We start from the raw sequence: 22173 nt of genomic DNA on the forward strand, positions 1-22173 counted from the left end.
AGCAAGAAAAAAAACATTAAAAAATTAAACAAGAAATTCTGTTAGAAATATTATTATTATGAATACTTAGTGAAAACTTTTTTAGGGTTGCCACTGAAATGTTGTTGATATGTAGTTTAAATAAAAGAAAAACTAGAAAATATGTTCTGAAGTTTTTTAAAAATGCAGATAAAAGTAGACGAATCATATACACATTTTTTTAAGGTTGCCATATAACTCTCTTTTACCTTTCACTTATTTTTGCCAAAATACACATGTTAGAAAAAAGCATACTATGTACATATACATACATATGTATATGAAATTATACAAAACATTTTGATTGTATTGTAGGAGACATACTTATTTTAGGGTTGCCATATACATATGTATGTATATGTTTTTGTTAAACTTACTCAAATGAAAGAAAAATTATAAAATGTTTTCTGCGAATTGCAAAATTTTATGATAAAAGGAAACAAAACATTTGTTTATTTACAAATTGTTAGGGTTGCCATATACATTTTTTACCAAAGCTCTATAGAAATTATTTTTGCTAAAAAGTTCCATAGAATAACTTTTTGCTAAAAAAAGCAAGAAAAAGGCAAACTGTCATTCAAATAAAAATCTAATTTTATTACGAAGTGCAAATTAAGAAAAATTGTTAGGGTTGCCATGATTTCTTTTATAAAGCTCCAAAAAATAAAATTTTGTTAAAGCAAACAGCAAACATTATTCCAAGTAAAAAATTTAGTTCTAAAAGAAAAAACATATAATGAAAAAAATTGGGGTTGGCACATAATTTTTTTTCTAAAACTTTAAAAAAATGTTTTTTGCTAGAACAAACAAAGCTTATTATAATACCAATTATATACAGTTATCTTTCAAAAAGGATCTGAATCAGATTATATTTCTTTTAAGATTTTTTGCGGATGCCATACTTTTTTTAATTATTTAAAATAAAATTAAAATAAAATGTAAAAAGTAAAAATAAAATATTTAAAAATATTTTGGTCAAAGATTTCCGAAATTAATCAGCAAAAGAGCTCAAAAATATTAAGTATATTCAAATAACAAAAATATGCCAAATTTAGGGTTGCCGTATATTTATATTTAGGATATTGAAAATTCTATGCTCTCATAATAAAGCTTTAACAAAATCGGTTTTCAGACTAATAATACATTATATAACTTTTCAATGAAATTTTGTAAGTATGACAAATCTCCTATGAAAAGGTTGCTCCAAAAAAATCGGAAAATGTTTTCATTGTAAGAGAGTTGCAATATGTTTTTTTTAAATATTATAATATTGTTATGAAATAATATTGTTGTTAGAAATGATTCATATTCATTTGGGTAGTTTCTAAATGTATCATACTATAAGCCTATACGTTGAAATGTTTTTAGAGTTGCCATATGTTTTTCAGAATATACATATATTACTTTCATCAAGTGATATTATTGCTAAGAATAAAAATACGTACATTTATGAAACTTCTACATTTTGCATACACATAAGCCTATATTTTCAAGAAATAGGGTTGCCATTTGTTTTTTTCATATTGTAATACTATTAAGAAATGGTATTGTTGTTTTAAATGAACATTTTTCCATTTGGGTAACTTCTAAATTATCATATAAGCCTATAACATATCTTCAAACGTTTCTAGAGTTGCCACATATTTTTCAGAATATTTAATATTATTGCTGCGACGTTATTGCTGTCAATAAAAATATATTAATTTATGATATTTTGCATATACATACAAGTATGTGCATATGTAAATATGTACATACGTTTATATGTTAAAAAAATGAGTTGCCACATGTGTTGTTTTTTTGAATACTACAGTATTGTTGTTATAAATATAAACATTTTCATTTGGATAATTTATAAATTTTGTATATAAGTCTGTATGTTCAAAAAAAATTTTTAGAGTTGCCATATATTTTTTGATATATTATAATATTTTTATAAAGAAACTTTATTGCTAAAAATAGAAATAAATTGTCCAGCAATTTTTTTCTTTTTAATTTTGTCGATGTATAGGGTTGCCATTAGATTTTTTTTAATTTCAATGCGTTTTTTAATATTAGTTTTTTTATAAATAGTGAATTGAACTAAAGATTCGAACAGAAAGATAACAAACAAAAAATAATAAATAACAAAGAGGTCTTAGCTCGCGCTAGAACATTTGCTCAGCGTAGTAAAAATAATTCAGTTGCCAAATATATTAGATGGATGTAAACATTGGTGTAGTAAAATGCCGACAATTCTGCGTGTCACCAAAAAATTTAAAGTTACAATAACAAAATCTATCTCCTTAATTCAACCATCACTTAGCTTTCCAAACGCACAACGTAGCATATGCCAAGGCGCACAAGCGCCGTAAAACAAAATATCACACTAATTTTATACGCCAACCGTCGCTATGCGGGTGGCATTGGCTGCACAGACACACAACCACCCTTTGCCGTCAGCATTCCATTGAAAAAGTGGCGGCGTCGAAAAATGTAGCTAAACAATTTGAAAAATTTGAAATTAATAGCTCGTAAGTAATTGCCAGAAATTTGATTTATTTGCACCACAACAACAAACACATTGTCTGCAGTGCGCATCCCCTCCCAGCTGCGACGTTCGTGTGTGACGCAGTAAATTCGATTATCACAAATAAATTGTAGCCTCAGCACCACCCCCCAGCCGCTGTCACTTCACGACCCGACACACATACTTCGGTTAATCGTACCCCAATGCTACAAAGTAGCTTGCAGCCGCCTCGACCATATGCTTTTGCCGTAATGAGCAATAAAATTCATTAGCCGGTTGGGTAATGCGAGCGAAATGGATTTGTGTGAACGAAAATTAAGCAAATATTTTAACTCACTTTAATAGTGCGCTGGAAGCGGGTGTCTAAGAGGGTGCTGGAAGTAGCAAGCAAATTGGTTTTCGAGACTTTAATGGAGAAATTAATATGTATTCTTAAATGATTTAGCATTTTATTTATTAGGAACCCGAAGTTAAATTTTACGGGGTTATGACAACTTGCAGGTCAGAAAAATGTGTGAAAAAATTTAAACTTCTTAGTGGATTGTCAATAATCTTATTCCTTCCTTGTTATCAAAAATCATATTCCTTTCGATGTTGTGGGACAAATATATGTATATAATAAGGTCGTGTGAAAAATTCAAATCGATCGGCACAACCGTTTCGAAGAAATGTCCCCCAACTACTCTGAAAAAAGCTTTTCCAGAAAAAAGCATTTAAAGTTTTGGCAGCCATTTAACAGCTCAATTGAAAGTGCCCAGCTTGCTTGCCATAACAAAGCACAAAGTTGATAAACTAATTATAGTGATCCTCAAAATTTTCGATACCATTTTTGTAGTACGATTTGTCCTCTGCCCCAAAATAGCCCTCAGTTTTGGCGATCAACTCTTCATGCAACAAAAATGTCTTCCCAGCGAGCATTCTCTTGAAAACTGAGAATACGAAATAGTCACTGGGGAGCATACGGTAGATTGTCCCGGCGAAACAGCAATTCCTTTTCCTTCAAATACGACCGTCTGCCAGTGATTTCGTCCTTCAATTGGTCCAATAACGCTATGTAATATTCGCTGTTACTTCATTTCTCAAGGTAGTCAATAAAAATTATTCCATGCGCATCCCAAAATACAGACGCCATAACCTTGCCAATAGACTGTTGCGTTTTCCACGTTTAGGAGCGGGTTCATCTGGCGCTGTCCACACGGATGACTTTCGATTGAACTTCGGCGTGAAATGTTGAAGCCATTTTTTATCCATTGTCACATACGGACGCAAGAATTCTGGTTTATTACGCTTGAAAATTTTCAAACACTGCTCCGAATCATCGACTTGTCGTTGTTGTTGTCCAAAAATGAGTGCGCGTATGGAGTTTACTAACGCCGAAATTCGCGCTTTTTTTAAGTTTTCCTTCGTTAAAGGCAAATCCGCTAGAGATACATTCCGTGAGATTAATTGTGTTTTGGAGGATGGTACTCTATCACTTCGAACTGCGGAGGAGTGGTTTCGACGACTCAGAGCCTCTGAAAACGACACCATGGATAAGCCAGCCGGCGGAAAACCTATGACGATGAATATCGATCAAATCATCGAGTTTGACTGGCATGTGGCATCTGGTGAATAGTCCCAAACAGTGGCAAAGCCGGGATTGACGTCCAGGAAGGTTTTGCTTAATTCTACCATCAATGGCGAACAACTGGACCGCTTAAAGCAGGCGATCGACTAGAAGCGTTCAGAATTGGCCAACCGGAAGTGAAGTGTTCCACCAGGTGGTTTTATCGCATCCACCATATAGCACGGACATAGCGCCAAGTGATTACCACCTGTTCCTATCCATGGCGAACGTCCTTGTTGGTGTAAAGTTGAACGCAAAAGAGGCTTGTGAAAGGTGGCTGTCCACGTTCTTCGCAAATAAGGAGGGGGGCTTCTACAAGGGGGTTATTATGAAGTTGCCGTCTAGATGGAAGTGAGATATTTTCCAACCTAATATCTTAAGAGTCTCTGCTATCTTGATAAAATTGTCCTTATGGGCATCCAAAGTTATTTTGTAGACTTTTTTGCTGTTTTCGTTGATAACAGCCTGTACATATCCAAAAAAATGTTGTGTTTCGAAGCTCACAAATGGATATAATCTCTCAATTCCGAAAGGTCTCCCTTCTTCGGCTGCTTTCACTTCTTGTACCTCCATAATCAGCTTATGGACCTCATATTCATCACATATGTATATACATATATCGAATTTTGTTTTCCTTGGAAGAATTAATAAAGCAATACCTATTTCACGAAGTAGAAGAGTAACTAGCTTTTTAAAGTCCCTATAATTAGTTCCTATATGCCATACTTGGACTGTAAATACTTCTGAATACTCAGATACTAGATGTACTATATATGAACTTTTTAAGAAAAGTGGAGAAATAATACCTCAAAGAGTTTCAGTAATATCTCTTGTCCTTCTGCCACGAGTTCATGGTCTGTTTGTGGAATTTTTTCTTACTTCTGAACCTAACTAAAGCACTAAATTTTCATAAGTATAATTGTGTAGAAGTAACATTATTTTTATTAGTCCTCTCAGTGAGATACATCCTTATAAAGTTACGAATTGCTGCATAATGGTCTACTCTATCAATATACTAGATGTTCTGACATAATCTCCCCACATATGGCTAATTGCATCCGCTGTCGCCACTTGACCTAACTAAGTCAGATATGTACAGCAGACTCACTTTCTTGTACCTAATTACTATAAGTAGTTTAAACATATGATTTAGGTCTCTCAGCCAAGCCTCTTCTTCATCTTTGTTTATAATTTAATTATATTCAATAGTTTTGTAACGTCCGAAATGACAAACAACTGTCATTTGTCAATACATTTCTGTTGAAATTTGTTAGTTCCGCTTTGTGGTTGTTTTGTTTGTTGGTTTAGTATGATAGACCTATGTACCCTGTAGGAAAAGTTAATTCTCTCGAGGGGTTTGAAATTCCATATAGATGGAGCTAAATATGTGCCATAGAATATAGCTAACTGAAGTAGTTTTACACCAAGTCTGTTGAACCATATTATACAATCATATGTCCTAATGCTTCCAGTCTTAATTGTTGTTTCTTCATGTAACGGTAAAGGTATGCCGAAAACGGTAAATCGTGCTCTTTGCCACCAGAAAGTTCAGAATTTCTCAATATGAGGTGCTAAACAAAAAAACAACGAAAACCGATGATCTCATCTGAAAGACGGCTATCAAAGCTTCGCATAGAAGATTTATACTTCCATGTAACCATGTATATAATTATATAACCCACTGAGGTGGGAATATGTTTAGTTTAAGTTGTAAGCCTACGATCTTCTAGAAGTTCTAACTAAAATAATATCACCAACAGATTTCCAAGTTCCTAGTTAGTCGCCTTCCAAAGACTTTTATGTGTGGATAAATAAGTTTTCAAGAGGGTTGATGAAGTGCATTGGGTTAGATGATGTTTTTTTCTTGACCAAAGATGCTTAGTGAGCAGACGAGTTAATGTCGTTATCGGCAAAGAGTTCGACAATCTTAAGAAATGCTTCGATTGAACTGTTATACATATGTACCTTGCTTTGGGAATTAATTATGATTCGTGGAAATGTCCGAAAGGTGCATGGCTGTGAAAGTTGCCATCAGACTTAGAGAGCCTGGGTTCCTAAAAGAAGACGGGTCTGAACACTGGGAAATCCTCACTCACTATGAGAGCCTGGGTTCCTAAAAAAACACTGTTCTGAGAATTTCTCACTCACTTTAACTTCTTACCGGATCACTTGGATCATTGGGGGGAAAGTTGGTGGAGGAGCCTACTATCAGGAGCTCTCTATCAACTCCAGTTTCAGAGTTTTATGATGTCTTCCAGGCCAGTGCTGCAGCCATTAAAGTAGCAATAGATTTACTGCTCCGGAGTGCAGCCTCCTTCAGAGAGGTGACCATCCATTCAGTTAACAGAGTGGCGATACTAGCCTTGAACTGATTAACAGAGCGTTCAGGGTTGGTCGAAGTGTGCATAACCTCGCTATCATTAGCATCAAATGTCCTTGTGATAAAACTGGTATGGGAGGTTTTATCACAGGAACTGTAAAGCTGATGAACTAGCAAGAAAAGGCACAATAGAACCGCTATCGGTAGAATAGGAACTGGTCGATGCTCCCGTAGTCGCATGTGTTCTACTACTAAATAGCTGGGCTTCGCGGAAGCTTGGTCAGCGATGGGTCACCTACGGTACATGCGTTGTCGCAAAAGCCTTTTGGCCTAAGGACGATCGCAAGAAGTCTCATGATCTTTTTTCCCTCAGGAAGACTAGCCTCTCCCCAGTGGTGGACCTTTTAATGGGCCATTACCCTATTGGCGTTCACGTAGTGGGCTGGGAATCCTACCGGACGCCATCTGCAGAAGTTGTATGGAAATAGATGAGATGGAATCAACTTCCTTCTTGACTGTCCCGCGTTTGAGAGGTCAATACGTTAATACTTGGGAGCGCATACTTTCAGACATCCCACCTAATCTAACCCAAGCTAGAGGATCATACTTTGGCAGCTTAGAACGTCAGTCCATTGTGTTACCTCGTTGTGTGCTGGTATTTAATGGGATCAAGAGATTCTTACAGCGTAACATTTTTAGAGTTTTTTTTAAGTGTGTTTAAAGTACCGGATCGCAAAGTTCTTCCATAATTTAACGTTTTTTCATAAAAATCTCTATAAGGGACCACAGTCCGAAGCCTTATACTATAGCGTCCCTGCTGCTTCAAAATTTTCCCACAAGGCATTTCAGCTGTTCTGCAGTTGTGGTTATGCCTCGGGAGCTTATGTAAAATATTGACAATATCTAATTGGTAATGCATGCAACATGTGCGCCATCCTTGTCAACGCCGAGGACACACCCACTCGACGCCTACTTAGCATAACAACTTGTTAACGTAACAGCAGCAGCAACAACAACTAGTTGCAATAAATGGAGGCAGAACTGTTGAAGACGAAGAAGAAGAACACGACCGAAGAGGCAGGACCAAGAAGACAATGAAGACGCCGGCAAGATGGCTAGTCGCCATGCTCTCAGGTGGGACAGTTGGAAATTATTGACTGTATATGCAACAATCTAAACAACAACAACAATAAATACTCAACTGTATAATGTTAATGATAAGTAGAACAATATAACCGTGACCGACAGACAGGCAAGACGGCAGACAAGAATTGTCAACTTGACTCGAGTTGCGGCTAAATGGACGATTGCTTGTAACATGCGCTACATATGTTGCAACAACACACACCACTACAGCACACTCATGGCGTAAAGCGTAACAATTTCAAAGGCACTCGAAGATGTTGCAATTGAACTGGAAATTGACAACGAATCGCATTGAATTGAAATGTGTTGCATGTTGAATGAATGGGCGGCCGCTTGCCGGGGGCAAGTGTGAGCGCTGGAGCGTGCGTCTCGAGGTATGTGTGTATGTCATTAAGACAAAGTCGTTAATAATGTTATCAGCAGCTGTTGGCTGGCCAAGCGTAGCGGATCTTATAGGACCTGCCACCTGCCACACCAGAACCGGTCATGTTGCAAGCTTCATTGCATAGACAAAGACATTGGGAGGTTATGGTAAGACGCACTAAATGAATGCCGCCCAGTTTGATTAGGTAATTGCAAATACCGTCACGTGTTGTGCGATTGCCTGTGGCGCTCTGAGTCTCGCAATGGAGCCGGCTCCCCAATGGCTTCAATTTCTTTTCATGCGCTTCCCTGCTGCATGCGTGAGTGTGTGTTTGTCGTTGTTTTGTTTGTATTGGCGCGTGTGCAAATGCTTGCGAAAGCATTTTTTATGAAATGATTTTCTTGGAATTTCTAGCGATGCTGCAACAATAACAACAAAACTACTGACTCTACTAAAGGTAGTTCCACGGCGCGTGCAAAGCGGCTTCTTTGCAAATCAATGCAATTCTTATGTGGCACAATTGATTTAATATCCGTTATGTATTTGCGCTTTCTTCGGCCATGGCGCACGTGCGGGCATCAGAGGCCAAGGTAGAGCAAGTCGGTTGTAGAAAAAAGTTATATGTGTTCAAGAATATAAAAAAACTGTTTGAAGATCTTTACGGTTGGTTTGGAACATCGCTTTAATAACTCCCTTGGTATTTTGTACGGTCTGACAGATCTGACTGGCTCCGTTTTTTTCGCTAGACCGTCGAGTAATGTTCCGTTTGCTTCAGATAGTAAGCACTTCGTTAGCTTTTCGGTCTAACAGTGCGGCTTTGGAAAGTTAAAGAACACCAACCTTCGCGACATAGTCTTCACATTCAGGTCTTTGTTGTGTGAGATGATCGTAAGAACCCGTTCTTTACGAACAAAACTTACGCTCCATAAGTTATCATTCGCGTCTGATTTTACCGAAATATGGACGATAACGAACCGAGATAAGAAAGCACAAGGCTTTTGGAGCCGTCCGCGTCAGCGATGAGTTCGGTCCGTAGATAGAACCAAGAACTGTATGAGCTCCATGGCGACATGGCTAAGTACTATCCAAAGAATGCGCTGATTAGGCCATGTCGTACGCATTGAAAAGGATGCTTGAGCGAAAACCATCTTAGTTTTCAGACCCATGAGTAGGTGGACACTGAAAGCAAAAGCACGCACTCATCCATTGGAAGGACCCAGTGCATAGGAACCTATCTATACTGAAAATACTTTGAAAATTATAGTGGCAAAGGCCGAAGTTATTTCAGACCAACCCACGGTTGTAGTGGCAAATAAGAAGGAGATCACAATTTCAAACCGGTGATATAGAATATGCGTTGTTGTTGTAGCGACAGAATTATGCCGAGTTGATAGTCCTTGATAAAAAGATACGGGTTCGTTCTGGTCACGTCGACCCGACAGTCGTGGGAATTGATAGAATATCCGTAAATACACCCGTTAAGTGAAACGTAAGCTCGATTTGCTGGAACCACGTGTCTTACTCTACAATAGGAAGACAAATCTTAACTTTAACAAAATTTTCACCTTTTTCGTAGAATAAGAGACCAATAATATAGCTGGTAGAGTTAAACTCCGCTCAAAGAAACTAAGCAGGAAACTAAGCAGGAACTGGGTAACAACGTTATCGACGACAAGGTTATACTTTCAATATTTAGAGGGTTTTACCAAACAAGGGAAGAACAAGATATTTCGAATCGCTAAAGAAAACGTTTCATCGAAAGTTTTGTCTTTGAAGAAAGTGCTGATGTTAAAAAAGAGGTAAGTTCTAAGTGAACAATATGTAAACTCCATAATGACACCAAAAAACCAGGCTGAGCTTATTAACTAAAGTAATAACGGAATATAAAGACGAGGTCATGCAGCTGGTTGGTAACTATCTTCGCGAACTGCATTAGACTGAGTTACATCCCGGGGGCCTGGAGACGAATCAGAGTTACGTTCATCCCGACGGCATGTAGGGGCTCCCAAATTACGGCCGAGAACTTTAGGCCCATCAGTCTCTCCTTTTTCTTACTAAAAACTCTTGAGAGACTGATGGATTGGTACGTAAGGAAGCGCATTCCGAGTGATTAGTATCTATCAGGAGAGCAGCATGCTTATTTTAAAGGCAGGCCAGTGGATACTGCCCTGTATACTATCGTATCATGGCTTGAGGAAGCCATTAAGGATAGGAATTCGCTGTTGGGACCTTCTTTGACACTGAGGGAGTTTTCAACAATGTCCTGCAAGAAGCAATGATTACTGCTCTGGACAGTTTTGGGGTTGAATCAAGCCTCAAACACTTCCTTCTCAAGGAGGGCTCTAGAAAAGATGACGGGCAGCGATCATCAGCATGTACGGTGCTCTGAAGACCACTCCAACCAAGGCACTAGCACATTGTGCCCGAAGGTATTGACGAAAGTTATCAAACTCAGAGAATCTGGATTCTTTGAAAACACGTATCGGAACACTGGGATATCCTTATACGTTTTGACTTCGTACCAGATCACTTGGATCATGAAAGTCGCCAAACCTTGGCACCTGCTTCTCCGCCCATATACTGACGAGGGAGTTGTGAATGAGAATAAGCCATTGGAGGAGAGAAGCAGTGAGCTTCATTACGGATGGATCAAACCTTGGGGGGAGAGTTGCTGGAGGGATTTACTGTCAGGTGCTCTCTCCCGCTTCAGACTTTCTGACTATTGTAGTGTCCTCCAAGCCAAGTTTTCAGCCATTACTCAGAGCGGGTGAGTGCCCCTCTATCTCTTGTGTTCTACGACCAGTTAGCTGGACTTCGCGGAAGCATGTGAAGAGGAAAACCTCTATTCCATAAGAAAAATTAGGTGAAGCAGGACCAATCTATTTTAGGTATCTTCAGCACACTATGTCTAACGTGGCTTTACATTCGAAAGCGTTGTCTACTATAACAAAAGAAAGAATAATAAAACTGTTTTTGTTAAGTAAACCTACGTGATTTCTTAAGTTATGGCATACCTGGTTCATATTACTTGCTACCTAGAAGATCGAAAAGTCAACTGCGCAAGTACCTCACTAGTTAGGATCGGACTACTGCCTCAGGAAATTCAGCTGAAGGAGTTTTGGGCTAAAGCTAACCAATTAATTTTAATTAAAAACTTAGATCTGATCTAGAGGTCTTCTGTGAAATTAATTGGCAGTTGCCGTAAGTTTGAAAAGTATGCTATGTGAAGGGCTTGGATGCAGAGACTTTAGAGTCCATATAAATATTTGATAGCTGAACATTGTTTAAGAGAGTTATATTTCTTTCTTACTTGTATGATCCACTCTGATGGATTTGCTGAGCATATAATGTTTTCTCATTTTTCTCTATGACTCTAATAATTTTGACACGAAGTTTGGCTTTTAACACGCAGAAAGAAACATCGAAGATGCAGATCGGAACAAATTTTGTACGGATTATGGTGAATGAACTTTAGATATATCTTACGGCAAAGCTCTATATCGGAAACTCGTCAGTAGAAGCTTATTTTAATTTAATTTTTCCCCTCTCTAGTACATCTTTGATTTATCAACTCTTGAACTCATTCTCGTAAATTTATTTTTCGTCTTCAACGCAATCAATTTTACTTTCAATTCCAGCAAAACTTTTCAAACTGTCGCATTTTGCGTTATTGTTGTTTTTGTTACCATGATTATAAATTTTTATTTTAAGCAAATGCACTTTAAAGCACGCCAACACTCTACGAATCAGCTCGCAGCACTTCAGAGTTTGTTAATTAAGTCATCCTCAAGTTAATTACTCACGACTGCCAGCTTGTGTAGCACCCTGCAAACATACTGACTATATATAGTATATACACATGCGCCGCAAACCAACAACGTTGCACGGAAAACTAGGCGGCGAGTGAGTGGAACCCACAGAGCCAAATTCGATGGCGGCCACAAACCACCCACTCGAAACGCGCGCATATAGCTCAACCGTTAAGCGGCGCTAGTGGGTCTTGCGGCCTTCATTTTGTGAGCGTATACATATATAAGTATTCCTGTGTGTTTGTATGCCATTGGTCACCGCTCATGTGCCAGTTTTACGCCGACGTGCTGAGGTATAAGGCCAACTTGGTGGTTGGAGCGCCTCCCAGCCGCAAGCCTCACTCGAACTCGTCTACATACATTTGTTGTTATTGCTGTTTTGTTGTTGTTTTTGTATAACATTTTTGCTCTGCACTACATAGCCAGTTGCTCATTTCGCGCACTCAATTTACTTAACGCTGTAGTATAATTGCGCGCGAGCTCCCGCTCCAACCCACGCCCGCAAGACGAGGCGCCGCTGAAGACAGCGCGGTGCGGTATAGCAAAAGGGCGGCGGTAGTTGAAGCAATGTTGGCTGAAAAGTGCGCAATTCGTATTTACAAAACAATAACAACAAAACCAATATGCGCCATACATTTCGTGTTGGTGGCAAGTGCGACGACAACGACGACTGTCGGCTCTTATCTTAATGAGTTTTTATGCATCTAATTAAATAAATTGCGCCATCCGTCGGCCATAGATGTTACACAGCCCCACCACCCGAACGCTCGCTTCGCCTTACCACACCTCAGCACTTTCCGTGTTTCGCGAAATTGAGTGACTGCCGGTCCGCCAAAGCGCTGCTTGCCACATGCAGCTATGTCTATTGGTATGTATGAAAATTCTTGTTGTGCTTTTGCTTTGCTGCCTGTTTCTTTGCTTTCGCATTTGCATTTGCATTTCAGGCAGTCAACATCAAATTAATGCAGCTCACATAGCTGTAGTAATATGTGGCATGGCGCTAAGACGCCACAGCCAGCTCGCTAGCAACGCCTGTTTAGTTGTGGAGCAAGCGTTAAGTTTAGTCTTCGGAAGCTTGATACCACCTCACCCCCACTTAGAGACTGGCATCGTAAAAATGCACGCCAAAACCTGCTGGCATGTGTCTTCGGGAGTCAAAGAAAGCTTTGAATTATGCAATACTCACAAACACATATGTGGAATTCCTTAGTTACACACGGTATGTTCCAAAAATTACGAGCACAGTTCGGTAGGTCACTGAAATTGTATGAAGAACTTGAATTTTCTAAAAGTCATCTGTGTCTTCGGCAGGTTTGGGATAGGATTCCCTTAATTTTATTTGATTTCTATATAGTAGATCGTTCCAAAACTTCGGAGCTCACCTAATCTTCGACAACGCTCTGCTGCGACTATCGATTTAGAAAATGGTCGTCGATAACCGAGTCTAAAGCATATTCGGAATGATGCAACCTCGCATTCTATTTTCTGTACTATCTTCAAATTTCTCTCAGTTCCCTGAACGCTTTCCGTTGTTCAGAATCTCATGGCAGTTCCAAGAGCTGACATAAAGTTCGATACGTCACTGAAATTGAAGGAAGAACTTCAATTTTCAAAGAGTCATCTGTGTCTTCGTCAGCTTTAGTATAGGATTTCCTCAACTTTATGTGACTTCCCCATAGAAGATTATTCCAAAACTTCGAAACTCAACTTTCTTTCGACCTCGTTTTACTGCGACTCTCAACCGAGCCTAAAACATCTTTGGGAGCATCCGACCTCGCAACCTAGTTTCTGTACGGTCTTCAAATCTCTCTCAGACCCACAAAAGCTCTCCGTTATTCATAATTTGATGGCAGTTCCAAGAGCTGGCAAAATCATTCGCGGACTTAGCTATATTGGTCGTCTTTGGTACGTTTTTTCAATTATATTTATCTTCATATTCCAAACTTTGGAGCTCAGCCATTAACGATCGTGTTATGTGCGTTGTTCTCAATTTCATGACAGTTCCAAGAGCTGACAAACACACGTTTGGTACACGTTTTCAATTATATTTACCTTCCAAACTTCGTAGCTCATCTATTAACGACAGACCGTTGTCGCCAGTAATCTGATGTAAAGCATATTTTGGAGGATGTTTACTTCACACCGAGATTTCTGTGGTGTATATAAACCTCTCTAACGTCCCCAAAGACTTTTGATTTTTTCACAATCTCACGATAATCAGAAGAGGTAGCAAATTCATTTTCAGACTTCGGTATATTGGTAATTTTTTCACTTTACTTCGCAGAAATATCATCAAAGATGACATGTTAGTTCCCGGTTTACATAATTACATTCACCTTGAAATGGTCAACAGTAAACGAATTTGAAGCATTCTGGAAGAATGTATAATAAGACCAAATCAAAACAAAATTCTTCCCTTTTCAACCTTCTCCAACTTTGCTATATGCAATATCTTCACGATCTCATGGTAATCAAAAAATTCACCGTCTCTGGTACTGGTCCATCCCCGAAGACTTATCTCTGTTCGGATCTGGATTTTAACCGTTCCAACGACAGTCGGCTTTTCGTAACCGCAACGGACCCGGATTTTATTCAGCCAAGGGTTGTCAACTTGGCAGGATTCCTCCAAATTAACTCAGCGTTCGAGTACGTAGCACATTTTTACGACTGTCGGATCTGCGTACCAGGAACTGACCCGGATTTTCAACCAGTTAAGGAATGTATACTTTTTAGGATTTCTCCAAATTACTGCAGTCCTGTTTTCCACCAATCTATCTGTTTTCATCTATTGTGAAGATATTAAGTATTGCCACATTAAGCTCCAGAGGTGGATTGTGATACTACACTTGATGAAATACTTTACTCTACTAGCCTCTTTGATATTCGTCTACGCTAAAGTAATTTAAAAATTTGCGGTATTTTATAGATTCTGTTGGTAAAGCTCCTACCTTTTGTACTTTTTGAGCAGGCTCTTACATAACTCGCATCAGGTATTCTCAAGTTCATACGAGGCTCTCAGTTATCGGCTACATGCTTGTCAAACTTTAAACAAAATCACGGACTTCCCGCACTAACCTCGTCGCCTAACTCATCCGCATGCCTCAGCTGCTTCCTGCTCACCTTATATGCACTGACTCACTGCCTGCTGCTAATATTTTTCGCTCGTATGTAAGCGTTTCCGACAATGCAGCCTGGTTAATGGCGCGTTTTAATTATGCAAAGTGCAATCGAGTTCAATTGCAAGTGAAATTAACGAGATTCAAGACGAACTAAGAAAGGCAGCCAGCACTGGCGCCAGCTGCTGAAGCGCGCCGTGAGTAGGCAATGCACTTTCTTATGAATATTCAGCGCGAAAATCAACAGCTTGTGCAAACAATCAACAAATGGCTTATGTATATCACGCCTTGTGTGTCAATATTTCGTTCATTGTCCTTTATGTATGCTTTAATTTAATCATTCTAGGTGGACAGGGGGTGGAGAAAGCTAAAACGAATTGATAGGATAGGATGCTTTTTGTTGGAATTTACTGGAGTTAATATCTTGATATTCTTCCTTTAGAACGAATGTTAGCAAATAATCAAAATTATAAATGAGCGATAACCGGTTTTGACTCTGAGTTATTGACTGGAGGATTGGATTTTTGACCTAACTTATATTAACGGAAGTCGCGTTTTTTCCTGAGATGAAGCGAAAATTTCGTAAAAATCTGTACAGTAGCTCTACTTCTCGAGAAAACGCAAAATTTGAGTTATTAAAAGGCCCTTAAGAAGTGTCCGATTTCTTTCCTGGATCTGTGATAATTCAAATATTTGTTCACATTATAAAATTGGACCAATACCTTCTTCAAAAGCGCTGACCCGCCCATAAGTTATTCGAATTTTTATCGTATATGAACCAAGTGATGTACGCAGTGCGGATTTTTATACATCCAACGGCTCTACTTCCATATTTTAAGAGATCGGTGAACCCATCAAAATTGAATTATATACAACTTCGCTGCAGGAAGCTTTGATAACATGATTTTTCAAAGTCAGTAGTGAGACAATTTGACAAAACTTGTTCTAAGATAGGTTTATCCCGCAACTTGTTTGATTGCCCGAGCAGTTGGTTCGACTGCAAAAGAAATCTTACAAGATACGCCTGCTTTCCAAAAACGGTATTCATTTCGCATTCTTGGAGATGTTCCGGCTTGGTGTAATGAAAAAGCTGCTTACTATGTTCACCTCAGAGCAATATATTATGCCTACAAACTTTTTCAAGTGGTGGAGATGACGTATGTCAGGTTCTTGCAGAATGATGATTGACTACCTTTTGTGCCACAGACATTCAGACGAGCTTGAGTCTAGAAAATGGCCTCTGTCTTTAACTTTAAAGCAAAGGTCCAGAGTTTCCAGTGTGGTAGAGACACTCAAAAGCACCTCCGAAAGAAATTAAGGCCATTTATGGGCAATATAACTAAGACACGTCGGAATCCAGCGATAATCTCTCCCATTAACTTTAAGGTTCCATGCAGACGCGGTAAATAAGTAAGGAACGTATCTGGATCTAATAGCCTTATTTCCATTTTTTTGAGTGACCTGTGAACAAGATTGTATAATACACCATTTCGCTGTGGGAATCTTTGACACCACGAATTTTTAGAGTCAGTATCAACATAACTCGGCCAACGTCGACCTAAGTTCAGAATATCCCGCGAATTGTTTTGCTTTACGTCCGAGTGGTTGGTCTAAAAGACATACAATTCTTTGTTAACTAATAAGAAACTCAGGCTTAACAAAACCGACAGTCTCCTCGTGATCTTGGAGATGTGATTACCTTTGACTTGTGAGACCTTAAATAAAGTTCCAATTTAGAACAATAAAACCAGCGTTATAACTTTTTCGAGTGACTGAGGCGACGTAAGTAAGATTATGACAGAATGAAGAATAGATCGAGTTTACCATTTGCTGTTGATTTTCTTATCAAGGATGGATTCAGTTGACTATTTGCTTTTGAGTCTTTTATCACTCAGCTTCGGACGAGCTTGAGTCATAAAAAGGACCGTTTCAGTCTTCAACATTAAAATAGACGTCCGAAGTTACAAGCCTAGCAGTATTTCTATAAAGCTCGTCCACAGGTAATTAAGGCTTAACTTAATTACAACTCGTTGCAATCCAGCGAAGATCCCTCTTAACTACTTTGATGATAAAAGCAGACTGCTCTAACCTCACATGTGAGCTCCAGCTTTGGACAAGCTTGAGTCTGGAAAAGAATTCTTGCAGTCTTCAACATTAAAACAGAGGTCGGGAGCTTCAAGCCTAGCAGTAAGCAGAAGCTAAGAGCTAGTCCATACGAAAATAAAGCCTAACTTATTTAGAACTCGGCAAAATACAGCGATGATATCTCTCACCTATGTACTTTAAGGATGAAGGCAGCCTGTCCTAACCTCGCGTCCTAACCTCGCGTGAGAGCTCCAGCTTCAGACTACCTTTAGTCTGAAAAAGAACTATTGCAGTCTTCAACATTAAACCAGCGGTCCAGAGTTTCAATCCTAGCAGTAATTCTTTAGAGCTCCTCCACGGGAAATTGCATAAGGCCTAACTTAATTACAACTCGACGAAATCTAGCGATGATCCCTCCCACCTACTTAAACGATTCTAAACTCACATGCGAGCTCCATACCAACTCCATTAAGAAATGTTGACATAAGTGACCACCAATAGAGCGATTAACGGCAACGCAGCACACCACTTTCAACCGCCAATTCTTTACATGTCACTCCTCGGCCACCAGTCTTCGTCATAGTTACATGTACAATCATGAGACAGACGCGTCTTATCTGTCTTATCTTGTAATCTGACATTTACAAAGCGTCATTTATATGGTGCGCAGGCGCACCATTATATTTCGCATGTTATGTCGTCTACATGCCGGCGGCAACAACATGATTCTGACGCGCTCGTGACTTGGCGCTAACGACAAGATTACGGTCCTCCCCCGATTGAGTCCAGCCGCACACACACAATCTGGCCAAGCAACAAACAAGGTGCCAATGTCTGGCTGCCGCCTGTTAGCCGACTGCCAACGAAAATTTATGTAGCAGAGCAAACGGCCGGACAGCGTTCATATGTCATATAAAACGGGTATAAATAGTTGGCAGATAGCGAACTGGCGGACGCATGCGCATGCGCGTTGGCCATACATAGCTTAGGGGCTGAAAGACCCGCGCGCAAGCCAATAACTGACTGTGTCCGCGTTGCAACGAAGCGCGCTTTCAGTAGCTTCAGCGTTGGCAGCGCTTGAATTCTGCACGCCCAAAATTATTTAAAATCCCATAATTCACGAGATTATCATTAAAAATTGTAGGAGGAAGTCTGCGCTGGTGCAAAAAATGCTTTTCCATTTTTTGTGATTTCATTTTTCATTTATTTTTTTTTTTCGCTCGCGTCCACAATCGGCCACGCAGCGTTATTGTCTGCAAAACGGCGTGTTTACGACCTGCCTTTTTATTATGCGACCACAAGCGCGCGCTGCAGGCCAACTTGAAGCTTGTTTTCAATTTCATTTATTATCGCACCTTTTTCAATGCTTTTGCCTTTCTTTACTTCTTTTTTTCTGGCCTTTGCTTTGTGTGTATTTTTGCAGCGCTGCGCCTGTCTTGTCGGTCTGCAGGCAATTTGTAAATGTGAGTTTTTGCGCATGCGTGCAGTTCAAGCTGCAAAACGGAAGTCCGCAAGCGCAGCGAAAAGGATTTAAATATTTGTAAAAATTAAAGAGTAGAGGTACATACAAATATCTTGCTCTTTTTGGAATCTGCAGTTTTTAATGAAATTTTTGTGGTGATTTTTTTCGGTTCTCGAAAGCAAAAGTGTGAAATAAAGTCTGCGGTTTCATTTCATTCAAGGATTAAGTGCGTTTGTGTACCATAATGAATGAAATGCAGCTAAATGACTGCGTTGACAATAAATTGCCGGTCGTTGCTACCAGTTGATGGGCTGTAGAGTATGGGTTCGAGGTTCTTAGCTTAAGTTGAATATAAATACTGATTTTACAGTAGTTTGTACTTATATACACATATGAATATGGAAGTTGGAGGGAAGTTTCTTATATTAAAATACACTAAATTTTCATGAACCCGAGTTTAATGACAACAAATCGGTGTTTAATGTAAACAGTACTCAGAAGCACGGAGTTTAATACTCAGAAAGTTCGCCAAATCGACTTAAACACTTTTTCAGGGGTTAACCTTAAACTCCACTCATAAATACAGAGTTAAATACTTCAAAATTTCTTTTTCTGGTATTTAGTGCTAAACACTACTCACAGATATGGAGTTTAACACTCCACAAATTCTTATAATTCGACTTAAACACCATCATAAATACAGAGTTTAATACTAAAAAATGTCTTCTTTTGAGGTTAAAGCTAAACACTACTCACAGACATGTAGTTTAGTATTCCAAAAGTTCTTCTAATTCGTGTTAAACACCACTTTTTCTTTGTTTGACCTTAAACTCCTCACATAAATACAGAGTTTAATACTCCAAATTTACTTCTTTTAGTGTTTAGTGCAACACATTGCTCATAAATTTGAAATTTAAGAGTCCAAAAATTATTCTACTTCGACTTAAACACTACTTTCCCGGTGTTTAACGTTAAACTCCACTAATAAATACAGAGTTGAACACTTAAAAATGTCTTCTTTTGGGGTTAACGCTAAGCACTAATCACAGACATGTTGTTTAGTATTCCAAAAGTTCTTCTAATTCGAGTTAAACACCACTTTTTCTTTGTTTGACCTTAAACTCCACACATAAATACAGAATTTAATACTTCAAAATTACTTCTTTTAGTGTTTATAGCTCATATATTTGCAATTTAATAGTCCAAAAATTATTCTACTTCGACTTCACCTTTCCGGTGTTTAACGTTAAACTCCACTAATAAATACAGAGTTGAATACTTAAAAATGTCTTCTTTTGGGGTTAACGCTAAGTACTATTTACAGACATGTAGTTTATTACTCCGAAATTTCTTTTGATGTTTAATGTTAAACCTCACTCATAAATTCAGATTTTAATTTTCCAAAAGTTATTCTTTGGTGTTTAATGCTTAACACTACTTCCATATATGAAGTTTAATACACCAAAAACTCTTCTAATTCGACTTACGCAACATTCTTCCGGTGTTTATCGTTGAACTCCACTCACAAATATGGAGTTTAAAACTACAAAAGTTCTTATAACTGCAATTAAAGACCACTTTTCGCTGTTTAACGTTAAACTCCACCCATAAATACGGAATGTAATACTTCAGAAGTTCTCTTTAGGAGTTTAATGCTAAACACTACTCAAATATATGGAGTTTAAAACTATAAATGCTTTTTTGATTTGACTTAAAAACCACTTTTCCGGTGTACTTATGTGGAAACACATGCCGGTTTTAAACAATATTTATTTTTTTCAAATTAATATTTTTACCGTTAGCTGAAAGTTTGCTGGATGTCTAGTGGAAAAGTATGCAGTCGGAAACAATTTATCGACTCCAAGTTCAGGCAAGTCTTACATTTTTGTTCTAGTTTCGAAGTCGATGTCTTGAACACTGATCCACTATTATACTATATTAGGTTAGATCGCTTCGTTATCTTCGCACCAAAGTTAGCGCAGAGTCCGACTTGAACAATTATGAACGCTGGTTCTGTGTGATACCCAAAACTACTAAATATGAATAACCCGATCCCGAACCCGAGCATGACAAGTGGTTTTGAGACTTTTTCACAGAACTCAAAAGCTCAGAATTGGTCCCTAAATTTTTTCAAAGTTCTTCCTTTATTTGAAGAGGTCTATACTTCTGGAGCATGCAAATTGGTGTAAATTTTGGAATATGCCCGAAATAGAGTTAAGTTTAAGTTGAAAGTGAACTCACTTTTCAACTGGAAAAGAAGGTAAAGGTATATTAGTTACGCGTAACGCTCTACACACCTGTACTGATGGCTTGAAAATGGACGACGGATTTGGTATGGAAATATGTTGTCCAGATTTAGGCATAAAGCAACTTTTTAGGTTCCCGGACCACTACAGTATATTTCAAGCTGAGGTCTTTGCTATTGCTAGAGCCGCGGAACTGACCTCTAATGAACCTGCAGGCAATACCAGAGTCAATATATACATAGACAGCCAAGCAGTAGTCAAGGTAGCAACCTCGTATCGCATAACGGCCAGAAGTGTCTTGGAAGCAGGGCAACAGTGGAAAATTTTGCAACTTCACTTCTACTGGCTGCAAGGCCACAAAGGCATCGAGTGCTATGAAATAATGGATGAGCTTGTCAAGTATGGTGTAAGGTAACATCCGAAAACGTGAACAACATTGGGAAACATATGCATTGTCTATACGACGACCACGACAAAAGCATGGTGAAGAAAATCAAAATGCGATCGAACGAGCTACCAGGGTACAAAACTGCAAAAGTCATGTGTAAAACGGTAGATCGGAAGTACACAGATTGGCACTCGATAGAATAGACTTTAGGAACATGTTCGGAATAATAGCTGGTCCATGTCTGGTGGCGACACACGCACGCAAGATGTGGCTGACAGATCCAGAAGACTGCAGGAAGCCTGCCTAAAGCAGGGTACCAGGGAAGCAATGGAGCATCTCTTGTGCACTTCTCCCGCATTTGCAAGACTACGCTGTGAGCAACTGGGGTCCCCACAGTATGATATACTGGAACAGGTATCGACAGTGAGGCCGCAGAGTCATGCAGAAGCATCCTAAACGATGAGTACTCCTCTTAGACTTGGGAATGGAACCATACCAGATGGATATCGCATGGCTTATTGGCCTACAAGATTAACCTTACCTAAACTAACCTTAAGTTGAAACTCATTGTCCAGATTTAAATACTTCTTAATTGAGTTAGGTTAAGTTTATCACTGAGAGCATTTTTTACCTGTTCAAAATTCTTAAAAGAGAGCAAAAATATTTGTGAGTCACGTGTAATTTAGGAAAATATTAAACCATTCAATATGAAAAATTGATTTAACTTGTCAAATTAACAGTCGGAATCAAAATTTTTGTACCGTTAAGATAACGTATGCTCTCTCCATCTTTTCTCTGTATCAATAGCATTACATCTTCTTACTTTCACTAAAATTCGCAGCTTCTTAGTTCGTATGCTTCACAGTGAAATTTCCATCAATGAAATTGGCTCCCACGCATTTTGTGAGCTACTGACAGGTTCCCACATTGGCATGTTAATGAGACTGCCGGAGCTCTTCATTTAATCCAAAGAGAATGCAAAAAAAAAAAATAAATGCAAAAAAGTGTGTACTCGCAAAAAACAGTAGCAGTGATTTCTGACGATTACAAAAATTACCGTTAATGCCACACAAGCGCACAAGGTAAGACACAGCGAAGTCAGCC

Source organism: Bactrocera tryoni, chromosome 2 (assembly GCF_016617805.1).
Source record: "Bactrocera tryoni isolate S06 chromosome 2, CSIRO_BtryS06_freeze2, whole genome shotgun sequence".
NCBI classification, from domain to species: Eukaryota; Metazoa; Arthropoda; class Insecta; order Diptera; family Tephritidae; genus Bactrocera; species Bactrocera tryoni.